The following is an 11784-nucleotide window of genomic DNA, read 5'->3' as shown; positions in this document are numbered from 1 at the left end:
AAACTGACAGTTACTGTACATGGAAAATGCACAGCGTACATTAGTGCGTTCACGTAATTTTCTGAGGACGCATGCAGGACGTTCTTTGTCGCCCCTTATGACATGACAGCATCGCAAAAGCACTAATTACTGCTGAAATATTTCTCAGAAAGTTTTGTATATAGGGGAACGTAAGTTCCTGTGAGTTATCTTGATAGCAGAAATCGATTCATTTTCACAGATGTCTGCAGCTTTGCGAGGTTAAAATTATTTGAAGCTTTTAACTAATTGCACCGAATAAACAACTTGCTTGGTCCAGTAGATGCGTTCGATAAATTCCTTTGCTCAGTGGAACGAACGACTGGAGAGTTCACAGCACTAGCAGCTCGTCCCACTGGCTTCGTAAGTGACGATCTCCAGGGAAGCTTATCCTTTGTAGCCTGTGCACTTTCACTCGCTTACTCAAAATACCACGTAATAGCACGGACACACACACACTCGCACACACTCGCACACAACTGACAGTTGCGAAGTCGGTAACTACAATGCGCTGCCACGTAGACCAGCTCACACAACGATGCACACCACCTTCACTTAGAAAGCACTAAAAAAAAAAAAAAACAGGGCGGGCCAGATTGACACGCGCGCACCACACTTCTTGCGGATGCTGGATATCAGCTGGCGGGACGTGGCGGCCAGCACTGAGCGGCGGCTCGGCGCGCTTTCCTTTCCAAACGCTCGTTATTTGAGTACTGTTTTCGAGGCGCCCGAGAGTGAACACCTCTCACCTTTCGAACGTGGTGCCATCTCTTGGTCTTGCGTGGAAACAGAGAACACTGGCCCGGCGCTCAGTGGACGCCGCGCTTAGGCAGGCTCCTTACATCCCCAGATTCGGAATCAGCTCCCGCTCTCCCTTATTCGATTCTTCGGAAGAAGCGCCATCTGCCGAGCCTACTTCGAAGCAGTGACCATCACCAGATTCGTGGACTCAGTCCCTACCTTCCTCTTTCAGTCTATCTGTCTCAGTCTGATAAAGACAACTATAGCAGGAATGTTTCAGTCACTCGGTCGTTTGTATGCTTGTTTTGTGCTTCGTGCACTCGAGTTGTCCTCGAACCTAGGCTGCCCGACTTATCGAAGTGGTGGTAATTTTCACATAGGTACCACGTACCGACATGTATATTTTATTTTAAATTGTCGATTTGTTTTCGTCTCCTCAATCTAAACTTCTAGCTCTTTTCAGAAAGCCACTCTCAAAAACGCCCCTTGTATCCTTTCTTTCATATGTGAAGTATCCGTTTCTGGTCTCCAATCCCAAAGTACTTTGGCGGTGGCCTCGTGTCACATTAGACTCGTGTACTGCGGACTGTTTTATCTCACGTCAAACCGCACCTTTTTTTTTTTTTTGTATGAGATTTGATTCTATGCTAACCTTGTTGATGTTCTGAGAGAGAATGCGCTTTGTTACGCAGTGTTTTTTCAGACGCTGAGTTGATAGCGGGCTGGCATCACGAGAGCCAGCTAGTATTTAAACTGGTCCGAGACGGACCAAACGCTCCATGAAGTAGGGTGTGTATTTTTCTGCTACCGCTGCACACTGAGGGTTTATCCCACTGAACCCAATCATGTTTGTCTGGCAAAATAGAATGCACAAATATGGCCCATAATTTAGTACTGATTCTTCCCTTACAAAAAAGTTTAATGAGTTTCTGATTAAATGGTAATTACATTCCTCATCATGCACATTAACATTTCTATACATTTTCTTGATGCATTTTTGATGAGTTTCACAAGAAAGTTGGCCACCGTGTTTCTGGTTGGTACCTAATGTGTGCATTTCTTGTGTGTTGTTCATGAGTGTTGACCAATGAGCACTTTTGGATAAAAAGTAAAACCTAAAACGTAGCGAAGCACATCAACTATATTAAAAAAAGCTAAAAAATAAAAAAAAATTAAAACTAAGCAAAAAAAAAAACTGCACCTCTGGCGCGACTCGAACTTGGTACCTCTTACTCCGTAGCTTTCTACGCTAACCACTCGGCCACTCGGGGAGCTGGTAATGTCGGTAACGTATTTGCTTCTTATGTCTGGACTGCATTCATAAGATTGGGACAATGTTTCGAAGCATGTTTCGAAGTGTACAGGCCATTGTGGCTGCTCTAACAATTACAACTTCTTGACTTTTAGAACTTGCATCTAATGTTCTAGATACCTATGCGCACTATTTTGTCCACTGCAGTCATTTTAACATGTCGAGTTTGGCATCGCTGGCAAATTTATCAGCGCTGGCTCTTCGGTGGTTGCTACCTTGGGCGTAATTTTCGCTGAACACGGAGCTGTAGCACGAACCTTTAAGGAAAAAAGTGCGACCAAGCTTCAATACCGGCAAGCGCAGCAGCGCCAACACTATTTTACTGGTAACTAAATCTTATTTGTATCTAAACATTTCGGGAAGCGTTGCGATGACTGAGGGCTCGGCTAATCTATACGCAGAGCAAGGAGCTCGAAAGCTTAAGAAACACGCAAAATATCATGCATTATAAAGAAGGCATTGCTTCTCGTGCCCTGGTCGCGCACATGCTCCCAGGACGGTCCAGTTCCGAGTCAACGCACGGCTCGGGTTACGTCCGCGCGTCGTCGTCGGCGCAGGCCGGGGTACCCCTGCTGGTCTCTCCAAAACGGCCTGCTCGCAGGTGCAAGGAGGCATTGGAAATGGAGCGGCCTTGCGTCCGTTAGCTTGGAGGCGGTGTGGCAGTGCGTCGGTTCGCGTACACAACAATATCCTTGCCCGTGACACCCTCAAGCATATTGTCCAACCACAGCACCCATTCGCTTGGCAAGAAGTGATTTGCAATGGCACAAACACCCAAGAGGCAGGGTGTAAGCGTGTTTTGAATGAAACAAATGTCCAAAAAGTTGTCTTTGTTTTTACAGTGCATGCTAAACAGAAATGAAAACATAGTAAAGAATATACATTCGCTTAGTGATGTATAATTTCCCTCATTTGAGAAAGTCAATGTATTTCCCCATTAGCTCCTATACAAAAATACTGTTTTGTTTTCCAAGTACAAAACTTCTTGCGTAATCTCAAATGAAAGTCTGTTGCGGATCTCATGTTAAAACACATAAAAATTGTTTCTTAGGCAACATCCTACATATGCTGATCAGAAATGAAAACATAGGGCTCTGAAAGTGTGCAGTTAACAAAGAAATAATATATATTCACTTAGTGATGTATACATTTCCTCATTTGAGAAAGTCAATGTATTTCCACATTAGATCCTACCCAAAAATACTGTTGCGTTTTCCAAGCACAAAACTTCATGTGTGATCTCAAAGGAAAGTCTGCTGCGGATATGATGTTAAAACACATCTAATCTTGAATCTCCTTTGAGTGGTTGATGACTCATCAAAAACACATTACGTGGGTAACAGAAATTCAATATCCATTTTTGTAAGGGTTGGTATATTACATCGAATTAGCGAGCACTTTCTGTGCTGTTATAAGTGAAAGCAGCTTTGGAATGGCGATTCACTTGGCCTTCTGGCCGCTACAGACAAACTTGGAATATACGTCCGCATCATCCTTAATATCTTTAAATTATGTCCTGGCCTTAGAAAACTTAATATCGATTAGCGGCTTCAGACACAATGACGCCGTTTTAGGAAGGGTAAATTAAATGAGAAAAGGGAGGGGGGTAAGAAGAGGGGGGGGGGGGGGGGGAGCTAGACAACGTTTCTCGTAGGCCTGTCGTCCATGTCGCAAGCCATCTCAGCGCGGTTATTTTAACAGCCGCTCTGAAGCTGCGCCAGTAGTATCAGCAAAACAACAAACAAAATATAAGGCGCATGCAAAAAGACAAGACAGGGAATGTGAAATAGGCTTGAACTAACTCCAGTGGCTGAGGAAAAGGGCGCTTCCTTATCTTACTCTCAAGCTTCTTGGTGCCTTGTTTTTATTTTTTTGCTCAGGCTCCAAACATATAAATTTACGTAAGTAGATCAAATGAAGATACATGGAGAAGACCGGCAACCACCACCGTCCCTCTCCTTGTGTCCTCGTCCTTTGATCTACTTCTATATCGAGCGCTAACCAGTCGTCAATGGTTTCTACATTACTGTCCATAAAACTTGGACTTTTTAAATTGCGGCCATTCTTCGCTGCACTGGTACCTCGAATGATCGATACTGAATCTGCTACTTTTCAAGGTTGCCTATAGCAAGCATTGCATTTTCCCTTCTGTTTTTTTATTCGCTTTTCTAACATTTATGGGTCTCTATTTTTATATCTTAAACTTTCTCCCCTATTGTGCTGATATCATGCTCTGTAGGTTGGCCGTAATCCACGTTCTCTAGTTTAGATTAATCTGGTGCCTCGCTAGGCAACTTTCAGTGAAAAATAATGGCCGATTGCTATAATAAAGGCATTCAATTATCCGCGCTCTAATGCATAAAGGAGATAGATCTCGAAACTAGGTAAGCAGGGGCATACTGCAGAGAGCAAACATTTATGTCTATTTTTACCTTTTCTGCTTCATACATTAGGGTCACTCTGATAGAGAAGCCAGAGAGATGAGATTGTTGACAACGCGAAAGGAAATGAGCAAGGTGAGGCAGTGGAGCCTCAGGTCTGAAGCTGGCATTTCGACTAGACGAGGGATCCATTTGGCGGAAATAATGGCTAGCAGACTGAGGCTCTCGCCACCCACGTTTGTTTTGTTTTTTCTCTATATCTTGTTTTATTTAGATCTGGGGTGTTCAGGAGGGGAAACTGATTCGCCAAACTACAACCCGAGAACGAGGCACCTTTACGTAATTCCCAATTCACGGCTACAATGGTAAAGCAAACGCTGAAAACAAAACGCAAAGGCGGCCCGGAATAGTTAGTGAGAACAAACACGATAGTGAGGAGAACAGAAAAAAAAAAGGTCAGTAACAACGTTGTAATACTTTTCGCTTAGGAGGGAGAGGGGACAACAAGCAGACTGAGCGGATGAAATTGAAGAGCTTGAAATAAACGGTTAAATACAAGGTTTGCAGGGTGAAGATAAACTCATGACGTAGACAATAAAGTTAAGATGCCTAAGACAGAAAACGCAGGCATTCAAAAGTAAAAAAAAAAAAAAAAAAATACGAGAGCATAAGCTGTGGGCAGATAGAATGTGCCAGACGTAACACTAGAAGGAACGCTTCCTTTCGAAAATAAGGTCTCGCTGGCAAGGTTTATGACTGCAAGGTTTTTGTTTTCTTTTTTTTTTATTATTTTTTTTTTCTGGCGCCACAGCTTGAAGCCCGGTAGGCATAACGGACTTCCTCGTCAGCGTCCCTATTCAAGCTCCCACGCACGTCTAGTGCAGTCTCTTGGGTGTCATGTTTCTGAGGCCCACTTCTTGACGCATTATTTAATTACAGTATAAAGGAAGAAGCTACACCTCTTGGCACAGACATATATAGTCTCCATCCGTATGAATATTCCGCGCAGCGTTCTCTTTCAGACCACTACGTTTGCACTCAAGAGAGTGCAATAAGGCCTTTTGTACAAAGCAAAACCAGGCATTTTTTGACGCACTGAAAGTCGCTCTTTAGCGGCTGCCATTTGGAAAGTTGCAGGTTGAAACACTTTTGGTTTGAACTCTCCTCATTTCGAGGTATGAGAGATAAGGGTATACTCGACGGTCTGACGGTAGGTGCCATCAGAGAGCAACAGAACAACGATCTGGCATGCAGTGAGCGTATATGTGTGTCGAAAGAAGTCGATGATGGCTTGGAGATCGCGCTCTGCTATTTGAACAGCCAGCACAGCAGCAGTTGACAATTTTGGCATGCCCTTGTTGCTACTCCATTAGAGGGCACCAGATTATTTAGCGCAGAATTAATCAGAAGTTTTTGTTATTTAGCGCAATTAGGTTTCGTGTATACACTGGTGACAAAGGTGTTCGTGTGATGGAGTGAGTGTTCTCAGTAATCTTACAACTCAAGCAGTACAACGCTGCCGACCGAGGGTGGTATAATAGAAAGCAGCTTTTTCAATTATAAAGATGTCAACTTTTGGCGTCCTTGGATGGTGCGGCACACATTGAGTTTATAAGTTTTGATTTAATAAACATTATGAACGACTGAATCACACCCCCGGCTGCAAGGCATAGACTGTCTTATTGTCTGTGACTTAAAACCCAACGTGTCCTCACACATATATAACATCCAGAATTTACTGGGCAAGGCAAGTTCAAGACAACGCTTGTAGAGGTCTACAGGAATATGCCATATTACAGTCTCTCCATAATCAATACGCCATATAAAAATGCTATGCAGACTATTTATGTCCCTACGTGTGTCACAGTAGCTTGCAGACGTCCCCGTTTTCAGCTGTACAATGCCCGTATTGCTTGTAAACAAGTACAACGCGGGAGGAATAGAACGTCAGAATATGGACACAGAAAGAGGAGTTGTTCTCCCCTTGAGCAAGGACTCTGGAGTACAAGGAAAAGGGGGAAAGGAGGGGGTGGGGGGGAAGGCAAGAGGATATCGAAATACTTTTCCTCAAATTGGATTTCTGAAAAAAAGCTCGAATTCCAGGACCTTAATGATGTCGCGCTCAGTGGGGCTAAGCTAGCTGACGACGTATCAAGTCTCAAAGCTTCTAGTTTGACTCAAACAATGCGTATCCCATTAAAAGTCATTGAATGAGTTGTCTTCATGAACACATTAATAAATTTGGAGCGAGGTGCACGCGCAGAATAAAAGATGCAGGAAAAAGTGATTAGCAGCGGTCGCTGTAAACGCGGAGGGGAAGATGGAGAATAGAATGTGTAAAAAGACGCCCTCTATTATGTTCTCGGTAATGAACAACAAATCAAACCAATCGTACCTGTCATAATCAACGCTTGATCTTTAAGCAAGGGTGTTATTACCTCCATGTCGAGAAAAAAAAGATGGCGGCGTCGGCGTCAATGGTTTGAAACCTCGAAGTCTCGAAAAATCGCGAGCCCGCTTCTGGGTGGTTGAATGGGGGTGTTCATTTCTACAACCAGCAGAGTATTATGGCTCCATTGATGTAGAGTAATTCACCTGAAAAAAACATCGACGGCTGCTGGACGTCCCAGACGATCTAGCTGAACTAAAATGATTTTGTAATAGCACGATACATTATTCCGAAGTAGCAATAATGCCTATCATCTCTTTACAAAGGCAATGGCATAATCATGTAGCGTGCTTTAGACAGCTTATGCTCGCAAGTATATGCCGCCCAAAAATACCATTGATCGCCTGTTAATTTTTCTTCACACAGTAGGTTCACCTTCGCGTAGAAAATGCGGCAACGTATGCGCAGCTTGGGAAATTATCAAATTATCGGGCAAGCATTCTTTTTCCTCGAAAATGTTTCTACCAGCGTCTCGGAGACTTAGAGAGCAAAGAAGGATTGCCAAAGTGCCAGGCTCGAAAATGGGTGATTCGTAAGAATACGCTGTTTCCAAGTCAAGACATAAGAAATAGAAAGCATGAAACCAATGCCGCCTTGTTTTACCACAGTATCCTATACAAAGGCTGTTTTCGGCCGCCTTTTTCTTCACGAGTCAGAGTTGTTTGGTTTGTTTTTGTGACTGTAATTATTATCACGCTTTTACTGACCGTATCAGAGGACAGTTTTGTCTATTTACATATTTTACCCCCTAAACTGCAGAGGCGTCGTCGTTTTTGCATCCAGACGGGATTACTGGCGGGTCCTCTTTTCGTTACGAATTTCCGGTGGAAGTAACCGTGAATGAGATATGTTGCCACGGTCGGAAACGGGAAGAAGGGCTTGCAGTTGGAGAGCTCGGGAGGGGAGAGCAAGCACTTCCTGGAGAGAATGGGAGTGCGGGTCAGACTTGCCTGCACACCACGCATCTCTCGGCTGTTTTTCAACATATCCGCGCCGCACGCCATCAAATGAAAGCTTGCTCTGAAGAAAACCGTTTTTAACGATGCCTCTATCCCTTTCGCTCCATCCCTTCATCCGGCACATTCTAGCCCGCTCAAAGCGAGGATAGAGGAAAAGGCAAGCGGCCAGGCAGACTGACGCTTCGATCTCTTTGCGTTTCGTAGCGAGTAGGCATAACACGTTGATGAGTTTTCCAGCTTTCATTGCCACTCATTCGTATCAACGCTTCACTTCGCTCCTCATCCCTCATTTTTCCGGCCCTTTCTAAACACGCTGATTAAGCTACCTCTCTGTGGGAGTAACGTGACCGCACTGTGCATTGCGTCAGAGGACGGGATTCAAGAAAAAAAAAAAAAGAGAAGAACGTCCATGAATGCCTAATATGCTCTATAGCTTCCTAAATACCTGAGTACTGCCCTCTTTTTTCCCTAACCGGGCACATCTACATTGCCCATGCACTCTTTAGTTCAAGAATTACACCTTTTTTTGGGTGGCAGTTTTGCTATATATATACTATGAAACTTTCGGGATTCCCGAAACCAGAGTTTAGCTTGAAAGAAGGAAAGGGCGTTGGTTTGCTGATCGCGCGAAATATGGGTGTTACTTTGAAGAGCGGTACGAAAGTTGGACGCATGGAATGTTGCAGGACCATGCAAAGGCGTGATCGAGCCCGTCTCTTGCTGCATTTCCGTCCAAGCAATGTTTATCTTAGTTAGTGGTTTTCTTTTCACCCCTAGTATCCCTATTAGGGATTGATTACGTTTTCATATCTGTGCATGATGCATCTCCAAATGATTTCTTTTATGTGTTAGAGTATACAACTCGTTCAGTCGAAAATGAGTCGCTGCCGCCGTGGCCATTGTCGACACAGTCGTCTTAGGTAAGTGCTAAACGTTCTGAAAAAAAAAAAAAACATTTGGTGGTGGCTTAGCTTGGTTAAGCCTGGATATCAGCAGCGAAAAGCTTCGACGATTTAGCTTGTGGTTCATTGGCGTAGTTGTGGCTTACCTTGTTGTTCACGGTTGCATCTCATAGATATTCCATGGCTTATCATCACGGTGAAACATTGATTACAGCCGTACATTGCAGAAGATTAAACTTTGTAATAAGGGAGTAATTACTCATTGCATCCACCCAAGCGCAGCCATACGGCTACAAAGGAAAGCTCCCGATTCCCGGATCAGGACGAATTTTTCTTTAACTACGAAGTTTCTGAGAAAGCTGTATAGCTTTCCTTTGTAGCCGTATGGCTGCGCTTGGGTGGATGTCAACGAGTAATTACTCCCTTATTACAAATCTACTCCACCTTGGGGGATTCCCCTAAATATTTGACCAAGATTAAACTTTATTCTGATTCCACATCATCATCACCGTTACACTTCTGTATAGGCATAAACACGGCCAGCTGAAAGCGCGCGGCACCGGCTAAAGGAGAACCGGCGGAGTAGCGGCGGCGGTTGCGGCGGCTCCGACCACCTGCGCTTCTTCTGTGACGTCATGTGGTTTGCGCATGCGCAGCTGTGACTTTTATTGCGAAAGCAATACTATGCCAAGTCTAACCGATCGTCGCTGTGTGCCGTTTCCGTGTCCATGACCGTGGCCCCTCATGATTGTAGAAATTCTGACTCTCCTGGAATCGTGCAAAACTAAGCACCGATTAGGCTTTAGTAAGACAGACACCTTTATTGGTTTAATACCGTTTCTTGGGCTAGTTGGTTCATATTTGTACTGTGAAAAACTGCGCCGAAATAAACACACCACAGGACAGAAGACGGGACAAAGGCGCTAAGGACAAAGGGAAGCGCCTTTGTCCCGTCTTCTGTCTTGTGGTGTGCTTATTTCGGCGCAGTTTTTCACAGTACACCTTTATTGGTGTTCGTAGCCCTCGTCACAGGAACACTGGCCGTTATTAGGTTAGACGTCTTCACGGCTATCTGAAAAGGGATTCGAACCGGGGACATATGTACAGCCTTTGTCAAGAATGGACAGCCCAGGGGGTCTGCTTCCGAGTTACTTCGTGAGGCTTGTAATGTATTTCTAGTGTTTCGAACCTCTTGATGGTAAGAATTTTTGTCCATGGGAAGGACCTATAGACTAATGCTAAATCAGCACCACTACACGGCTCAGAAGCAGACCCCATGGTCTCTATCTACACTTTTGACAAAGGCTGTACCTCCACTTTTACACAATTAATCATAAGTGTAGGTGCTCCCCGAGAATTGAGACCTATGCCGTGCCTTCGTTTCCCCAATAAACGAACTAAAACAAAAAACATAAAAAGAATTATTGGACTGAAAAGGTGGCGTTTAATGCACAATCGCGTCTACTCTTAAAAGGAAGCTTGAGCGTATATATTTAGTGTACCTCAGTCACCCGCATAGGCGGCAGTGCTTAAGAAAGGAAAATACGCAATCAAAACAGCAAAATGAAATATGTGGTGCTTTGCCGTAGTTCAGCCAAGTAAAGGTGCGAAAGCAAGCGTTCAGCATGGTCGGTTCATGGTTTTTCTTTGTGTTTAGTAGTTGAAGAGGATAACATACAATGCATAGCGCAAATGAGGAGCAAGCCCCAACGAGTGATCGCCTGCATCAATAAAAAAAGAACAAATAACGATAGCTGCGGGGTTCCGTTCTCGCTTCCTAGGAGAAATACATGGATTTGAATCCACTTCGGCATTTCTTTTTTTCTTTTGTTTACTTTTCCTATGCTAGGCCGACAAAGTCACTTCAACGACTATGAGCACACAAACATGAGTTTGTATTTAGTACCTCGCGGATTGGTGCTATCGCACTGAAAGCGATCATGACTTCTTTTAGCTTCAATGACAGTAAATTTTCAATTCTAGGATGACTTTACTCAACCTAACTTTTCGCCATATTCACGTGAAACTCAAAACTACAGACATGACACAGATATGCGATTAATTCCGCGGCTTGTTTCTCGTCTAGAGTATGCGTTCCACAAGTTTCATCAGATGTACCCCGGGACTCAGGTAACTTTCGCGTATTACCATATCCATCATCATCAGCCTGACTATACACACTGCAGGGCGAAGGCCTCTGCCATATTTCTCCACTTAACCCGGTTCTGGGCTAGCTGCATCCACTTGACCCCGGCGAACTTCATAATCTCATCCGCCCACCTAACTTTCTGCCGCCCCCTGCTACGCTTTCCTTCCCTTGGAATTCCGTTTGTTACCCTAAGCGACCATCGGTTATCCTCTCTTCGCACTACATGTCCTGCCCATTTCCATTTCTTCTTAATTTCTACTAGAATGTCGGTAACTTGTGTTATTTCTCTGACCCACTCTGCATGCTTCCAATCTCTTAATGTTACCCCTACCATTTTTCTTTCCATAGCCCTCTGGGTTGTCCTCAACTTAAGTAGAACTCTCTTGGTTAGCCTCCACGTTTCAGCCCCTTTCTTCCTTTATCTTCCTTTATTGCCAGATGTCCGATAGCCGCCAACAGTGTATTTGTTCGCTCGGTTCTTGTGGATGGCAGTTTGCAAGCAGTTAGGGTTCTTCTTTGTCCAAATTGCCTTTGTTTCCTCGCTCCTTTGCCATTGCCAGATGTTGGCAGGCAGTAGTTCAAGCTAAGAAGAGCTAAAGTGAAATACTTTATTGCTCCGAGTGGGTTTCGAACACTTGACGGCGTGAACACCCAAGCTCCGCTGGCCACTGCATTGGATCGTTATACGCCACCGCCAAAACCGAAAATCCCGCCTCTTTGACGGCTCCGCAATGATTTGCATGTTGCCTTCTTAATCAACATCCGTTTCCGCTTAATAGATGCAGAACGCACCGCCATCTCGTTTCCCTCTTAATGTGCGTTAATTTTGCCTCGCTACCAGTGCCACTAAGTCCACCAATAATCCATTTGGCA

This window comes from Amblyomma maculatum, chromosome 11, assembly GCF_055883805.1.
Source record: "Amblyomma maculatum isolate TAMU_Amacu chromosome 11, ASM5588380v1, whole genome shotgun sequence".
Classification (NCBI taxonomy): Eukaryota; Metazoa; Arthropoda; class Arachnida; order Ixodida; family Ixodidae; genus Amblyomma; species Amblyomma maculatum.
The sequence above is the reverse complement of the archived record's forward strand: the minus strand, read 5'-3'. Positions refer to the sequence as shown.